At 38.1% G+C, this 18,127-nt stretch overlaps 1 protein-coding gene across 1 annotated transcript in view; it reads right to left on the reverse strand.

Annotated features, from left to right (window-relative positions):
- LOC105231088 (insulin-like growth factor-binding protein complex acid labile subunit) overlaps positions 1-18,127 on the reverse strand; it is a 215,153-nt gene that overhangs the window by 126,141 nt on the left and 70,885 nt on the right. The window contains exon 3 of the mRNA XM_049461337.1: positions 6,972-6,998. The gene's annotated coding sequence lies outside the window, so the exon portion shown is untranslated. The remainder of the gene's footprint in view (positions 1-6,971; positions 6,999-18,127) is intronic.

The raw sequence follows: 18,127 nt of genomic DNA on the forward strand, positions 1-18,127 counted from the left end.
CGTTGAAGTGTGTGAAACGATGCTTTCCGACTACCAGGTTGTCATGAAACATATTATAACTGGCGATGAGACTGGGATCTATGCTTATGACGCCGAAACAACCGATCAATCGGGCGAATATCGTGCCAAAAGAGAGCCGAGACCAAAGACGCTCAAAAATCAAGGTCATGTTGACTGTTTTCTTCGATTATCGTGGTATTGTGCGTTATGAATTCCTTCCAACCGGTCAAACAGTCAACAAGGAATATTATTTGAACGTTATGCATCGTGTGCGTAACGCTATCCGCCTAAAAAGGCCGGAATTGTAGAAAGACAATTCTTTGTTTTAACACCACGATAATGCACCATCCCATATCGCTCTCGTAATTCGTGAATATTTCGCCAAAAACTCAACCCATATCGTTCCGCAACCACCGTATTCACCTGATCTGGCGCCGTGCGACTTCTGGCTGTTCACCAAAGACCGCTCCGAGGACACCGTTTTTATACGATAGAGGAGATTCAAGCCGCGGCGAAGACGGAACTGAAGGCCATCCCAGAAATTGACTACAACCAGTGTTTCGAAGATTGGAAAATCCGTTGGCATAAGTGCATTGCATCGGGAGGGGATTACTTTGAAGGGGATGAAATTGATTTGGAAGAATTAATAAAGAGTTTTCAAAATAAATACAATGTCACCTTATTTTTTGGGCACAGTATGTGAGTTAACTCAATAAAAATGAGATAGCATGTTTTACTCCATATGACTTAATTTTATTTCGTACTCCTAAACTACCAAAACGATTTTAGTAAAATTTACCAAACTATTCCCTGGTTGATCTTTAAAATATAGGTTAGTTTATGTTTCAGTTATGTAAAAAATAAAAGCAATTCAAAACAAATAACGAAAGACTCTGTTTGAATATAACCGAGCAAGGATCTAATCCAGTGAAATACTTATAGGTGTTAACAAAACTTCATAAAGAAATATGTTACGAAAAAATTCAATATTCATTTTACAAAGAAATCGTAAATGAATTACTCAATTAGTTTTAAACCTATATTTTACTTCGTGTCAACGAAAAATTTATTAAAATCATCTAAAATGTGATATATCTTACATAAACTTAACCGAAGAGACTAGAAGAGGAACGGAATTCATTATATTTGGGATATATGGTTGAGGCCAAGGTTTATATCAACTCTAATACAACGCTAAGCTATTTATATAATAAGGTTTGTTAGCATAAGATGAAGAATTCAGTATTAAACGTGCAGTTTTACAAAGTGTAAGATTTTTTTTATTATATTTTGTAAATATTTTATTAAGTGTATGGAAGATAGGTGGAGTATTGACCCGATTTTATCTATTTTTAGACGAAAAACAAGCTCACTACCCATTTTGGCTGGGAAGTTTAAAAAAAAGAGGTCCTGTTACAACTGAACAGTCTTCAGGAGAGCGCGAGTCTATGAATGCATAAGTCAGTTAAGATCTATTTTTGTATTGTGTTGAAAATGTCAATTTTTCCCCGAAATGCATGAATTTTTTGTTTTCATTTGAAGAAAAGTGCTGCAGAGTCGCATCGAATACTGGACGAAGCATATATTAATTATGCTCTCTTAGAAACCACATGCAAAATATGATTCCAATTGTTCAGAGATAACGATTTTGATGTGAGGAAAGAAGAATGTGGAAGACCATCAACAAATTTTGACGATGTTGAACTGCAAACAATATTGTATGAAGATGACACTTTGAGTCAAAAGCAAATGTAGCACAACAAACAATTTAAGAAAGTTTGAAAGCTATGGGAAAGATTCAAAAGTGTGGAGATTGTGTGGCAAGACAAATGGAAAACTGAAAAAACTGTGAAATTTTGCTTCAAAGACATGAAAGAAAAACAGTTTTGCATCGAACTTTCACTGGTGATGAAAAATTTATTTATTTTAAAAATCTTAAACGCGGAAATTTAGGGGTAATCGGGGTTAATCATTAACTTCGATCGCGAAAACAGATCGATTTGGTAAGAAGGCAATGCTTTGTGTTTGGTGGGATCAGAAGGGTGTGGTGAATTTGTTAATACTAATCTCTGCGAATAACAAATGATCAGTTTTAAGCATGCATTTATTGAAGAACGACCAGAATGGACCAGAAGATACCGCAAAGAAATTTTGTTTCACAAGAATGCACCTGAACACAAAGCAAACTCGGTTTAGGATACAATCAAAATACTTGGGAGCTACTACTCCACCGGCCGTATTCACTAGACTCAGCCCCTTCCGATTACCATTTATTTTAAGCGACGAGACATGCATTTATTGATTTCTATGCAGAATTGCCTGAAAAGTGGTTAAACTGTGTATAGCAATGGCCAATGCTTTGAGTCAATTTGTTTTTTACTTTGCCATTCAAAATTAGTTTTTCGTTTTCACGAAAAAACGTTCATTTCATACCGGTAAACCTGGTAAAGGCATATAAAGTATTCTTTAATTTAAGAATTCTTATAAATTTAAAAGAAAGTGCAATGTCAACAATCTAACTGAGCTCATCAATGACCTGAAAATTATTTGGGTACAAAAACATGGTCTAATAATGAAAATGCAAAACTATTATATTTTCGCCTTTGGCCTTCACTAATCTCTATAAAAAAAAATATGGGAAGATAGTGTTGTAGAGATCTCATAAATTTGCTATACTTCTGCCACAATGTAGTTTACTCTTCAATACTATTCAGAAATTTGTTGTTCACTTCAATACTTTTTGCTTTCTTACACCGATATTATAGACTATTGGATTCCCATACACAAAACAGCACAAAGCGTAAAGGTTTCATGGCAGCTCGCTATAAATTTTGATAATTTTGTGTATTTTACTTTGCTATAAAAGCGGCTCTATGCAGCTGCTGCAAGCATTATAGCAAAATAAAAGGCACACATCCACTAAAATATGAAACATTTAAACAAAGTGTCGCATCAAAACTAACAAATCGGTCGAATTACGCCAGCTGTAAGCCCTGGCACAATGTATCCTCCAAAAAGTGTGCACTAAATTCCGGTGGATATAAATTTCACTACGCTTTTTGCGCGCTGTCCTTTGTTTAACTCGCGCCAAAATCACAACACTTGTTGTTTTCTGTTGTTGTTGTGGTACAGTCTGAGCGCCCTTTGCAGCACGCTTTGTTTACGGTTCGCACTCAACCGTTAGCGTCGATGCTTTATTACGGCACCTGAGCGCATTGTCGCTTTGTCGTTTTGTCGTTGGGTTGTTTTGTTGGCGCACACTCACCAAATTTGCGCAAATTCGCTGAACAAATTTACGCAAGCACGACAACAATAAGAGCGTAATTACAGAAATGTTGCAATATTCAGAGAATTTGCTGTGACACAAAAGTGTTAGACCAGGCGCTTGTGTGTGTGTGTGCAAGTGTATGTGCATGTGAGTTGAAATGAGCATTGTAGTTGTTGTTGTTTATGTCGCCCACTTTCGTTGACTAAGTGCAGGGCTTGGTGAGTTTTGCCGGGCAATTAAATGCCTGCTACCGTTGCATGCCACACCAGTTTGGTTGTTGCACACTTTCGGGCGCCGTAAAATACAAAATTCCATGAATTTGTGCAAATGCAATTAAAAAATCGTAAACTTTCCCAGCGCCATAACTGTGAGTACTCACGGTTCGAGCGCCTGTAGGTATGCAATGCATTTGTCGCCTTTGCTTCTGTGAGTGTATGTGTGTGTTAGCATATTATAAACATGGGTGCTTATTTATATTTCGATGTGCAGTGCATTAGTGTGGTTTTATCGTAAAATATTAAACGCTCTTCTCATCATTCTCCAGCACTCTCAAAAGCTATACGCTTGTAACAGTTAAAAATTCCAATTAACTTTGTTGCCGAAAAATAGGCTATAAATCGTGTGAAAGGCTTAAAATAAGAAGGATTGGGGCTACGGTTGAAAGCGAGAGGGAATTTTAAACGTTCCCCTTTTTATAACTTATAAACAGATAAACGTCCATTTTGAGGTTAAAAGACTTTGGATTTATAAATTATTTAGATTCGTTTAAATTTATTTTGATTAGAACAAATTTTGTCAGAAGAAGTTTTCAGTGTAGAGAATTTGTGGTAGCAAGATATGTATTTTAAAAACCACAAGCTCGAAATGGTTCTAAAGAGTATTATCGTTAATGAATTCAAAAAACTAGTAGGCACACAAACCCCAAACAAATTATCTTAAGAATATCCCTCTGTTTACTTTACTCTTTTTACGTTAGAGCTTCATCACATAAATGTTTGTATACAAATCAATTTCGAACCGGTTTATAGCATTAGAATGTGGAAGAGGTGATTAATGACAAACCAGAATACAGGCAACAAAACGATAACATTTCAGAAAGGACACACCCGGAAATCAGATTACATTCTATACCTTATAACTCGATGCATTAGTGACTCTAGCATAGAGAAGCACATATCCAAGTATGGGCTAGCTAATAACACTTTCTATTAAACGGGAAACCTTAGACACACGTATTTTTTCAAGTCTTGTAAAAAGAAAACGGAGAATGTTTTTTGTCCGAATCGGAAAAGTCTGTGACTCAACCAAAAATGATTGTTTATTTCTTCAATCGGTTGGATTTATTTGAACCATTAGTATTGTGTCAGCACACGAATTCATACCCTTGAGAGCAAGCAATTTTTATGATTGGTTCCTTGAAAAGGGGGCCGCAGGAGTGCCCGATCGCAGGCGATAGCACTTAGACTATCACTAGACCCATTATGATCTCAAGTGGGAACAATGAATGAAATAGACTTATCCTGAAATCCAGTGAATTTGATAAAAATCCTGAATTTTCCGCCTGGACTCCCGAATATATCTTAAGTTAGAGAATTGGGAGCCAAAGAAGATATCCCATCTCAGCTGGCTGTGTTCCTGGCCGTGGTTCGGGGGGCCAACTCGTCTGCCTTTTCGTTACCTTCTATTCCCATATGAGTGGGTAACCAGTTGCCAAATAAGAGTTTAGTTATTGCCTATAGAAACCTATCGTGGTAAGAATAAGTATAGGCTCTCCGGATAGTCTTAATTGTCGCTTCATTCTTCGCTAAATGATTTATGAATTTGTTGCCCTCTGCTCTGCTTTCAATACGTTCTCCCCAGCTCAGTTTTTTTCTTGGATAATACATTTGACAGAGTGCGAGCATTCCATAGTCCCATGAAAGATTGAAGCTGAAACGTGACCCTTGGGATAGCCTATGAAAACACATTCCTGAACATAGGATAGCGATATGGACCACGTAGGAGCATTTCTTACACCCAACAGTAATAATAAAATTTTTCATATTTTTGAGATGGACTGGTTCAAAAGCATAATTCCAACTAAGATACTCTCTGTACTTCTCAAATTTATTTTTAAGTTCAGGATCCCCCAGCATAAGAACGTTCTAAAAAGGGAATACTACTGATATCGATTCTATGAAGAATATGTATTTCCCATGAAATTATGCGTTTATATTTCCGACATATTACATCTTTGTATTGACGGATGCAGGGCTGGTCGTCGCGTTGTCTTCGGGAAAACAGAAAATCCATACATTTAGACTTTATCTATCAACAAGGCGATCGAAAATGTCTCAGCTTCTGATGACGCACAGGGGAAATAGCCTAAAAGAAAGTGTTCAAAATATTCTCCCGCATGATTTGGAGTGGTATTTCTGACAACCAGCGGTACTTGGGCATGCGTAATAATCTTGTTTTGAAGTAAATCCATGTCATTTTCATAAAGCGAGGTTTCGATATGTTTTTGGATTTAATTTCATTAAGTATATTTACTTACTTCATTAACCTCAACTGACTCTCAGTCAAAAATCAGGTGACTGCGGTTCTCTACATGCAGTCAAATAAATAAAGAAAGGTGCCTCAAAATGTACAGACTATAAAATTTCCAATTTACAAAGTTAAACGCTATACAAAGCATTTGAAGCAGTTAGGGATGATACAGACCGCCAAAAATCAGCGAAAAAGTAGCAAGTAAAAGCAAACTTTATTACAACTAACTTCACTTACTCTGCTGTGCGACTCTCAACTTAATCAAGTACAAATGCTGTTTATGCGCCGAAAAGTATGCTTCACGCTTTTCGGATAAAGTGCGCAATCATGCGCAGCCCACAGTAAGTGGCTTGCTGGCAATCCTTTTGATTAGTGGCATGTGTTTTTATTAACACACACACACACACACACAAAGATTTACGGGAGAATCTACCACCACTCACACAAACATATACATTATATTAAATATACGCTCATCGAGCGCTGATGGCGAATTAAACGCGAATGTGTGCAGCTGCGTTGATTGAGGCCCGCGACCGCAGCTGTGCGCCGCGCCCTCACGTAAGTGATTGGCAACCTATGCTCGTAAAATCTAAATTCAATTTAACAAATTTTGCGGAGGAATTGCGGCGTGACGACTCCAACATGGCGAAGCGCTATGTGTGTAAGTTCGTGTGGCGCGTTATTTAATGTATTGCACATTTTTCTAGGCCAACTGGAAATTTTTCCTTCTGCTTCGTTGCAGCGCAAAGCCCAACTTAATTGCAGTTTTTTAAGCATTTCTATTTGCACGTCCAAAGTTGGGTCCAGCCGCTGTGTGAATATCACTCTTTGCGAAACACAAACATCAAATAGTTTGTGCCGCAAATGCTCACAGATTTCCAAGTATTCGATGATAGTTGAATCAATTTCAAGCAATTAAAAGTTTGCGTCATATTCTCCCTCATCTCCTTGCTATTCTCTGCTGGTCTTTACACACACCGCCCAGACGCAGGAAAGCAGAAGCAGCTGTGGAGCAAGTTTCTTCCCAAAAGTCGTGCACGAAAGGAAGGCATGATTACAACTAAGATCTCATTAATTGCGGCTGCTGTAGTTTACAGTAACTTTTCGTGAAGTTGATTTTGAAATTGGCATTAATGAAATCGATACTGCAAAATTGTAATAGCAAACTTACCCTATTTCCAATGCGAGCTTTGTATATCTGCAAAAGAGAAATATTCTCATTAGACAATTGTAAAAGCAATCGTTTAAAGTTAAGCTTTTTTAATTAGCAATTCTAAACGAAGTTTGAAAGAATAACAGAGCGGCTTCTAAAAAGCTTATTCGGAAAATTAAGAAGTTTAAAAATTAAAGTTTTCGAAAATATCTTCGGTTCATAACCGATGTTCCTACTGCTCTCTTTGGAAAAGCTGTAAATAATTACAAACACCAGAAACTCGAGTATGTCCCATTAAAATAAATGCTGGTAGAGAAGATTCTAAATAGCGAAAGTATTTTCGAATTATTCAGCCAAATATTTTCTTCCAATATTAAACACACGTAGATTAGCCTACTGCTTCCAGTCAAGAAAGCGAAGGAATCTCAAGTTGCACAAGCAGTGAGTTAAATGAGGAAAAAAGAAACTGTCGGTTACGGCCTGGTTACTGCCGAGGGTCTAAAACAGCTTCCTCCAATAAATATAATACAAATTACCGACATTACTAACGCGGCTTTTCAACTTAAATACGGGCCAATTTATTGGAAAATTGCTAAAGTTATTAGGTTTCAAAAGACAGGAAAACTAGAGTACTTATTATTTATCTTCTTACAGGTCCATTTAATCATATTAATAAGGTGGCTACTTCCGCATTAAGCAAGGAGACGTGAATTCTATTCTTATGGAAATAAAAGCAGAAGTTCCACAAGGTAGTGTTTCTAGGTGATCTAGGCGTATCACATAATGCAAGATTGCTACAGTAGCCATGTTAACTTCTAGAGATGGACCACCAAGACGGCCCAATCCCAGCAATAATGTTCTTAAAGTTTACGAAAAGCTTAAAGTTTGTGATCCATATAACATAGATGCATACATGTGCGAAACTCAGTTAACTTGATTTCCTTTTTCTAGATCATAGCAATACTTTCTTCTTTTTATTTAACTACCCCAGCAAATCCAAGGATTATGAAAATAAGTATTTGGTAGTTACCCAATTTCCTGCCACAAAACCTTATCTAGCTCTAACGGTAAAGATGTAAGTACGTCCGTTTTAGTTGCTTAAAAGTGAGTCCTTAAGGAAAAACAGTCAAAGCAAAACGAAATTTTGTGGAAGAGGAGTTTCATATACATATTATAATATATTTTTTGAAATCGCACTGCATTGGAAACAAAATATAAGCTACTTTAATATTTAAAGAACGTAGTTACGTACAGTCGTACATCAATACACATTTGGAGCTTGCTGAGATGTTCGCATGCAATAAAAATGAAGAGCACGGAAAGAGCAATTCAAGAAGAAAATACTAATTTCGTATTCCAATTGAATTCCACATATAAAAGTGTTTGACTGACTGATTGTGGCAAGCAGGAAGTGTGTGTTTCGGCATGATAAGCGAAAGGATGAAATAAATATGCAAAGGAAGCAACACTCACGAACAGCTGCAGTGGTGGCAGCAGTTTTGGCACACAGGTTTGTCAAGCTATGAATTCTGCTGTCATGCAAAGAATGTTTACGTCACTCATAAATGAGTGACAGTTACAAGACTGCTGTTTAGTCACTACCTTTCAATGCCTCCCCCACCATCCGCTTTACCCTACTCAAACTGCTAGAGCATTTTTGATGGTTTTGATGATTATGCTCCTGTCGGTCTGTTAGTTTACACTCAACGCCATCGTCTTCCTGTCAGCCGGAGTGATAATTGCGTAGCACTGCCCAGTATTCTTGCCTGAAGCGGAGAGGGGGTACACCAGTTGTGGAAGTATGCCAAAGAGAGGCGTACGCATGCTAACCAATCTTGTCATTTTCAGGAAAAGTGTTGACAATTTACTAATAACTATTCCTTTGTAAACAAGCGGCTGGTAAAAAAAACGTGTTTATTTAGGTGCCAGAGAAGAAAAATATGGAAAATTCTTTGATAAATGAGTTCGCCGGTTAAAGTTGAACATGTTTGTGGTATGCATTTGATTTTGTAACGTAAGAAAACTATTGGAAAGTAATTTCAAACAAAACAAACATTAAATCCGACTGTGCCAAAGCGATCTCTTCAAAAATACAAAAGATTCCTTGCAAGAACTTAAGTTTCAGTCAGTTAGTTGTGTTTTAGAGTGATTCGATCTGAATAACTTCTTCGGAGATTGCCCTAGAAAATAACACACACCAAAAAAGTTGTCCATACAAGAACTTGGTTTTGATATTCAGTCGATGTGTATGGCAGTTATATGCAATAGTGGTCCGATATCGGCGGTTCCGGCAAGTGAGCAGCATTTGTGAAAAACCTTAGATGGATATCTCAACGACTGAAAAGCTTGTCGCGCATATACTGACGGGCAAAGTATTCGGCTAAATCGATCTATGCTGTGATCATTTACTTATGTATATAGGGCCTACCAACAAACACGACGTGTTAAAAAATTAAATAGTGAATGTTGTCTTAGAGCTCCTCGAGCATTGTTGGTTGATTGAAATAAACTTATAATTTAACATACCTCCTGAAAAATATATCTAGAGGTGTTAAATCACATGATATTGGCGACCATTTAACTAGATGATTTCTCGAAATGAACAAGCCACCGAACTTTGCAAGCAATGATTCCATGATTAGACAAGAAACATGGGCGGCGCATCACCTTGTGGGAAATAGAGATCGTCCGGTCAATTTAATCAAATTTCGAGAAAAAAGTCGGTCAACATCATGTTATAATGTTCGACAGTGATGGTAACGGCATTTCCTGCTTCATATTAAAAGAAATAAGGTCCGATCATGCCGCTGGACCAAAGTCCGCACCAAACGGTATTAGTTTAGTTGAGTTTTCCAACCGTGGGATTAAATGTGGGATTAAACTATCGATTCTCGAGAAAAACTTTACGGACAGTAATAGCTTTGGTTCCGATCTGTCCTGTATTTCAAAATATTATATATAAACTCACATTAAAAGTAATTTATGTTACCAATAATACGGTGCTTCTAGAACGAAATCTCTAATGTTTACGAATTTCAAACTGGTGGTTCATGTTCAACACAGGGACTAATCAGACCACTGCCACACCCACAAACCGGCATTAAAGGAAAACCTTTACAGTGCAAAAAATAAGCACACATGTATTTCCTGACTTTGGTCCTGACAAGTTGCAAGAGTATGAACTATTCGGATGCACCCGAACGTAGCCCTTCCTTACTTGTTTACTTGAGGAAATGTTCCCATAAAACATAATTTGAGACCCGAAACTACGAATTCATGCATACATACTTATATTAGGCGTATTTGACTCACCAGTTCCTTTCTTGCTAATTTTGTGCTCTTTAAGCGAGCTCTTTTACGCCCATTTGAACTATTTGAAAGCGAACCGAAGGCGTAATGAAGAAATTACAAATTCACTTAAATTTATTTCAAATTTGTGCTTCAGCGGCAGCATGTCTAACTTTCAGCTTAAACTAAATTCTAACTTCTAACATCTAACATCAGTGTATGCTTGATCCTTAAATTTTGTCTAGAAATACATTGAATATGTTAGAAATGTGCATATATGCAAGTGCGCGGAACACACAGCGTTATGTGTGTTGCATGCCACCATTGAAGCAAAAAATGAGTAAACATTCAAGCATAATTGAACTCAGGCAACAGCTGTTTACACACAGTTATTGCGGTTATTCGCAAAACTGCTGTTGCTGAGCCATTTGCTGTTGTTGTTGCTGCTGTTGATGTTGCTGATGCTTGTGTTGATGTTATTGCTGTGGTTTGCACAAGTTCGCCGCCACATTTACACATTCATACATGCGCCCCACTCATACAATGGCATGCTTGTTATGTGAGTGTGTGCGTTGGATATTACTGATTGCATGCCGCGTTGTCGATTTGTCTTGACCCTTTCGCCGAAAATGCCAAAAACAGTTGGCGCTGCGGTTGGATATTATCATCATACAAGCACTGAAATACACACACACTTACAAGTATTTTTATTTATTCACATATCTACAGTTTCGTTTGACATACGACGTCATCGGAGTTTATGGCAGTCATAAATATTTAATGCATCCCTTGTGACAGAACTTCTTTTGGCTTTGCCTCATTTAATATTTTGCTTCAAAGCAATTCATTTCCTCACACGTCTCGAATTCTTTTAACTCTGCTCTCAGAGATGTATTAATATGAGACATGCTTAAATTTTTCTTTTAAGCTCTCTTTAAGTTTTCTGTTATAGAAAGTGGATTAGTTATCAAATTTTAACAATATTAAAAAATTTAATTTACTATATTTTTTTTCAAGGGAGTGCAAAAAATGCTAAACTCTTTGTATAAAAATTTCCGTTATCTCAGATACAGGATTTATGATTATTAAAGCGTTTGACAATAGCGGATCAAACAGACTGGTAGTAGTGTTTGTCATCGAAATCATCTTAAGTTAGGATCGGATGTTTTGACGGAGTCGGACCTTAGGAAGAAGGGTGTCAGATCAGTTCGTTTGGCTTCCAAAGATGCGGTTAGTATCATGTGGGGACTCTTGGAATGCTAGAGATATATTTGATATGTCAGGGTTGATTCTGATTAAGTAGGAGTTTACCCTACTACAGTATCCAGAACGAAATTGCGCGAGGGTAACGCCAGATTCTCGTGGCAACTCGAGATGTTCGTCTGCAATGATTGTAAGCCTTTTACTGAGAGAGAATCGGTGCAGATGTTAATAACTCAATTGTGAATGTCGGCCAGTACTGCTCGATGTCGTTGACGTAGTCAATGAAGAACCTCTTCATGTTCCTAGGAGGTTGCTCGCTTCAAGCACATAGTTTCTGCGAAAACATCCCAGCAGCAACTACTTTGAGAGGAGCTCATTAAGTTCCTTATTCGAAATCATATGGACCTCGCTGTGTAAGTGTGCGACCGGAGCAATCAGGAGCCATGCTGTGATAGTCCGGAATGCAGTATTCAGGCACGTTTGAAGCTTCTTTGTCTGGGTTTCACTGTATAAGACAATTATTTCGCTCCAGCAAAGTCTATGACGGACCGGCCGATCGCCTTGTATGTTGCCAACAACGTTTCTTTGTCTTTTCTCCCCTGACCTCCTGTCTAGCTATTTGAGGATTTCATTGCTGTCGAATGTTACACCTAAAATCTTAGGATTATATAAAGTCGGTATTTTAACGCCATCGACTGTAATGTAAAGATACAGTGTGTACTCTTTCGTCCTGTTAATTTCCAGTGAATATGGTTGCTGTGGATTTAGTGGAGGACAGTGTTAAGCTTTTTGGTGAGAAAAAGCGTGAAAGGTCGGAAAGATCCCTGTTTATTTTTAGCGCATGCCATCAATTCCAATCAACTAGCCGTCAACATAGTACAGTCATCAGCGTAGGAGGTGATGGATATTCCTTCTGGTATTTGAGGGAGTTTCGAAATGTAGAATTAATCGAGCAAGTGATCCCCGGGGCTGATGAAAGGCATAAATTTAGACTACTTTGTTCAGCAACAAGAGTCGCATGTAGCACCAATGCGGCAATATGGTGATGCGAAGCCGATCCATTGTTGCTCAAATTATCGACTCTACTGTGAGATTTTGTCAACCGAATATTGAACTCAACAAACTAATGTTTTTGGTATTAAAGTTATTATATTTGTTGGTTATTTTAAAGATACTTTTTTTACTCTCGTTAAGAGAAATGAGCTGTTCATGAAACTCCAGTTAGACTAAGCAGACTATAAAGTAGATCACGCCCTGGAAACACTTCCTCATTATCGGTAACAATTTTCGTATGCCGTAATGCTGGTTGAAGATCAGTGGTTCTATGTACTTTTACCTTAAGCGGATGTTCTATTGTTATTTTTAATAAATAATTGCCACAAGTAAGCCAAAGTTTGATTGGACCTTCCATTATGTTTCCACAAAACATTTTCATTTTCAATAATTAAATGCACATTGAAGAATTACTTTCACTACCATTTACTTGCTCACTTTGTAATTCAAAAATATTTACTACGCTTCTTATTGTACTATAAGTATTTTATTATGCATGAAAGCAATGCGAAAGTTTGCTTGCCACCAAATGGTTCATTTTTATTTGGAGTCTCCAACGCTAAGTAACAACATCCACCATCCACCCGCCATTCGACATGCTTTTGAAAACATCAACTATTCATTCGGTTCCGGTTTGCTAAGATTAACGCTTCCCACCCACCGGTCGCTCTATAATTGGCCTTGTTTACTACGGAACTGTGAGTAAATTCCTACCAAAACTTTGCAGATACTTTCGTTTTGAGCGCATTGTTATACACATGCAGCTCAATGCTTCAGCAAATTCCTAATGAGTGAATTTATTTTACAGAGAAATATGTTCTCAATATTGAAACTATGTTTTAAGCAAATATGGCTTTTAGAAAGATGAAAAGGTATTACTGAGAAATTTGGAAAGGTTATTTGTTTATTAACTAAAAGAGTGTTACCGGGTTGTAGAAAAGTTACGAGCGCATAATTTCGGGAAGAGCGCAATATTAGCAGGGTTAAGGAAGCAATCGATTTCATGATATCGCACGCATGTGTCAGGGAGGAGCTGTATTTACTTATTTTGAATACAGCGTGGAAAAATTCGCAGTAAAAGGCTGCTATAAAATCTTCCAAAGACGCTAAGAGGTTATTTCGTGGTCATCTGCTTCGGCAATGGTTTAGAAGGGAGTCTTGTAAAGAGGTACACTTCTGCTTCTTCACTTTTGTGAAAAAGGGGTTGAAACTAGGTCCAAAGTGTACCCGCAGGATGTTTTAGAAGACATGGTAAAGCAGTTAAACAATACTCTCTGCGATGGAGAGCATTGAATATTCCAACAAAATTCTGCTCAGGCACACACCTGAAAGCAATATTCCAGAAAGTCCGGATTGGTCTCCATTTGAAAGTTTGTGGTCAGGGTTGGAAAGCATGACCGGTCGAATATCCCACAGTAAATTCTCAAACAAATCTTTGGTGTCAATACTAATAGAAACTGGGGAAATCCATATTTAGTCTTTAAGCACTGTGTTAGAATTATTTCTGGTATCAACACTGAGTATTTTTATACTCTGAACAGGGTATATTAAGTTTGTCGCGAAGTTTGTAACAATATTCACGAAATTTGGTATATTTTCTTAGGCAATTTCATATAATATTGTGGCGTTGAGACAGTGAGAGACTAAAGCCTTGAATAAATCCATTGTAAGCAATTCGTACCGAGATGGTGATCGTTTTCGTTGACTTCGAAAGTGGTTTATAGAATATTGACAAAAAAAACTGGGCATAACCCAGCCATTTATGAAAACTTAGCCTATTTGAAGACTTCTTTGCGAAAAAACGTAAATAGTTAAAAAAAATGTTCGTGGAACCTTGATGATTGAATGTTCTTACCTTTTTTTTTTGAGTTTTAAAACAAAAATGGCTGTTTTATGTTGATCTTATCATTGCTTCGATCGGCGAGCACAAATATTACCGTCCAAATTTCTAATGAATCAATTAAGAATTTTGTTTGTTTAGTTGGTCGTGTCGATAAAAGGTTGTTTGTGAGGTTCTCAAAGCATAGACATTTTCTCAAAAATCTGTAAAGTAACCCTTTCTAGTTTGAAGAGATTTTGCATAACACTTTCACTGCATTTACTGCATTAATAAATTCACTTGCAACAAGAATCCGAACACTTTCTGCGTCAAAAGGAAAGTTTAATTTATATCGAGCTGCTCTTTATACAGCCAAAAGTATAGCAGCAAGCGAATTATTTATGTAAACAGGAATATCTCCTTCACTTCACTTTGCATTTAAGCAGAGCACTCGCTGTGCGTACACTGCAGCTTCTACGCATCCCTTAGAGAAGCCACAAAATTAAAATGTTCATGCAAAACTTTAGCAAATTAATGCAAACTTACGCACAGCCGCCCAATTCGTGGCAGTCGGCTACGCCAGCGCTGAAAAGCACTGAAAGCCAAACTTTTCGCTGTCTTAGAATTTTGAAAGCAACTTTTTCTTTTAATTTCTGAGTGACATCAACAGCAGCGGTGGCTCGGAATTTTTGTCATTGCGTGCTTTCCCAGTACCGTTAGCGTGGCCGCATATCAGCAAAGAATGCGTAACTCTCCGCTGCCGTACTGTGCTCGTGGGCCATAATTTAACGCTGTTTTTTAGGTTTGCCAAAAAAGCTGCTCATCTCATAATTTTCGCTAATTAACTACCATGCGCGAGTGCCCTCGTGCGCACGTGTGTTTGGCTAAATAAGTCAATTTCACGCTGTCTAACTTTAGCTGGGAAGTCGGCGGATGGCAGTGGCGGTTGGGACGCAGTCGGCGTTGGCAAATACGGACGGCTGCCGGAGGCCATCGCAACACATTAGGGCCGCTTTTAACTTTATTTACTGCCACACCACACGCAAAACAAATCAGCTGCCACTTGCTGCCACACCCCTCACATTTCTCAACAAAAAAAAAAACAAAAAAAAATTAAAATATATTTACGGGAAACTTTTATGGTCAATGAACGCGTACAATGGTCGTCGGTCGGAAATGATTTGCGCACAGGTACCGGTACCCTGGCGCAGTTTTGGCTGGTGTGTACGCAAAGTGCGCGCATATCAGTTGGACACATCTTCAGTGGGCTTTGGTGGCGGCAAAGTGGCTCGGCTGATAGCAAATGGCCTGCTGATATATGCACTCATCCGTTACCGCAACTTTTGCAGAAACTGTTATATGTGGCGAAAAAAATTTAGTTGCAAATGACCATAAGTCCATAACTAACCGGTGGAATGCCAGCCACCGCTACATCAATGCATTTATGCGGCACATTGTCGAAGCGGAAGTGACTGTGCGGCGGAGTGGGGGCCGGTGAAAACTTTTGCCGCTATTTGCTTGTTATTTGCCAGCATGAGAGGCGGAAATGCTGCGTGTTAAAAGAAATATATATTTTTTTTTCAGTTGTGTGGAGTGCAGTTCGCCAACTCTCATTCGGTTGAAATCAAGTGCCGCTAAAGTTGCTGTTGAAAGTGAAACCGCAATTCATCACATTCCCGCACTGCTTTAAACGAATGGAGTGCTGATTCTTTTCTGAACACACTTTTATCAGATTTCCATTTTTATTTAGTATACGAGTACACTCCCCACTTCACACGAGCGCATCGGCAGGTTTGCGGTGTGACCCGGCACAAGCGTTCACTCAGTGAGTAGCGGAAAGCTTGCGTAATACTCAAACCGACTGACCATACGAACAATTGTCTTTTGGAACCCTTTATTTTAGTTCTGTTTCTCCCTTCATTCCTCACTTCCTTTGTCCTTTCATTTCATTTCCACTGGCTGCTCCCTCTTTGTGTCTGCGCAAAACTTTGAGTGCATTACCAACAGTCGACCTCAGCTGACCTCCCATCCGCTCTACTCGTGTTTCATGCTGCCTCTTTGTTTGTCGCCCCTCTCAGTCTGCTCTAATTTGTTGCAAGTGAATTCTGGCCACAAGCCGACCCAAAGTTAACTTGACGCTAGCACTCTACTATCTAACTTTTGCGAAAATAACAGCAACCATGTTGCAGAGTGCCGAAACAATGGGTTGCGTCGCGTCATTCCCGGAAATGCCTCAAGGTGCCGCTTGTTGTCATAGCCGCAGTTCTTTGCGTATGTATGTCGTATGTCTATCTAATAATATTGTTCGAGTGACTCATTCGCTTGTTTGTAATCATTTGCCTTTCTGTTTTTGTTGTTATTTCCTTGATATACATTACCGGATGCTCGGCAGGAATTGCTGTTCTCGGTAAACTCTTTGTAAGTTGCCTGGCACTTCTAAATATACAGTTCAGCTTAATTGGCTAGTAATTGAACTGGGTGATTTTCACCGCCACTTATTGACGTTACTCTAAAACTGCCAATGTTGTTGGTCGAAATTTAGTCTCAGTTCAAAAGCAGAAGGAATGAAAAAAAAAGAAAGTAGAACAACAAGTATATTCCTGACATTGTAGCCCAAGGGCTTTAGTTAATATTATTTTTTTTTTTGGAGGAGGAGGAAAATGTAAAAGATGGTAGCCTTTTTTGTAGAGAACACCAGTTTAGTTAAAAGTTTTAATTTGTTAATAATCTAATTGGAAAACTGATAAGTTCACTAATTAACACATTAATACTTTGACTTTTCATATAAGTCTGAAAAGTAAGTTTTCAAAAGATCTGCTAAGTAAGCTTCCTTCTCGGCTATAACCTCCTAATCGACTAGAGGTTCTACCCGTAAAGTGAAGTACGTTGAAACCCTTTAACCCTTATGTTAGTAACCAACTTTACCGACGTCTTTTAGCAACCGGGTACCAGGGTACCCACGATCTGAATATTAAAAATTTTGTTTGTTTTATTAAAATATTAATAATCGGTGACAATTTAACGAAAAAAAATAACAACATAGAATCGTGAATCAGGGTGAAAGAGTAGTGAAAGAATTGGCGGCTCCGTACCAAGGTAGTGGTAGAAACATCTGCATGGATAACTTCTTTATTACTGTGCCAGTTGCTAAACATTTGTTGTTGTGGAATATTATCATTGTTGGCACGCTGAAAAATAATAAACCTTACATCCCTAGTGTTATGGGAGCAAATAAGACATGGGAGCAGTATTCGATAGTTTTTGGATTTCACGAAAAGGTTACCATGTGGTCTTACGTTCCTAAAAAAAATTAAGCTGTCAACGACGATCGTCGAGATGGCCAATGGCAATGTTCTTCAATATGCTAGATATTTCTTCTCTTGCGGCATATATAATTTATTATGAAAATAATAAAATGATTGTCAAGAAAACGACAGAACGTCGTCAATTTATGCGTAAACTAAGTAAAGAACTAGTATTGCCGATGACTGAACATCGCACGGCGAATCCACAAGTAATGCGCCACTTCTCCACAAAGACAGAAACAGTCGCGGTATATCCTGGTCCAGAGGCTCCAAAAGATAAACCCGAAAGGAAAAAAGTAAAAGGATCTTATCATGTCTGCAATGCTTTGCCAATAAGAAAACGGCGAAAGACACGGAAGGCCTGTGCTAATTGTCACCAATCTGTTTGTGACGAGCACTCAGTTAATCGTGTACAATGTGTCCAATGTCATTAATTATAAAAAAAAAGTGTAATATTTCTTAATTTGTTTTTAAATAAAATTTAGTTGCATGCATTAATAGAAATT

Source organism: Bactrocera dorsalis, chromosome 1 (assembly GCF_023373825.1).
Source record: "Bactrocera dorsalis isolate Fly_Bdor chromosome 1, ASM2337382v1, whole genome shotgun sequence".
NCBI classification, from domain to species: Eukaryota; Metazoa; Arthropoda; class Insecta; order Diptera; family Tephritidae; genus Bactrocera; species Bactrocera dorsalis.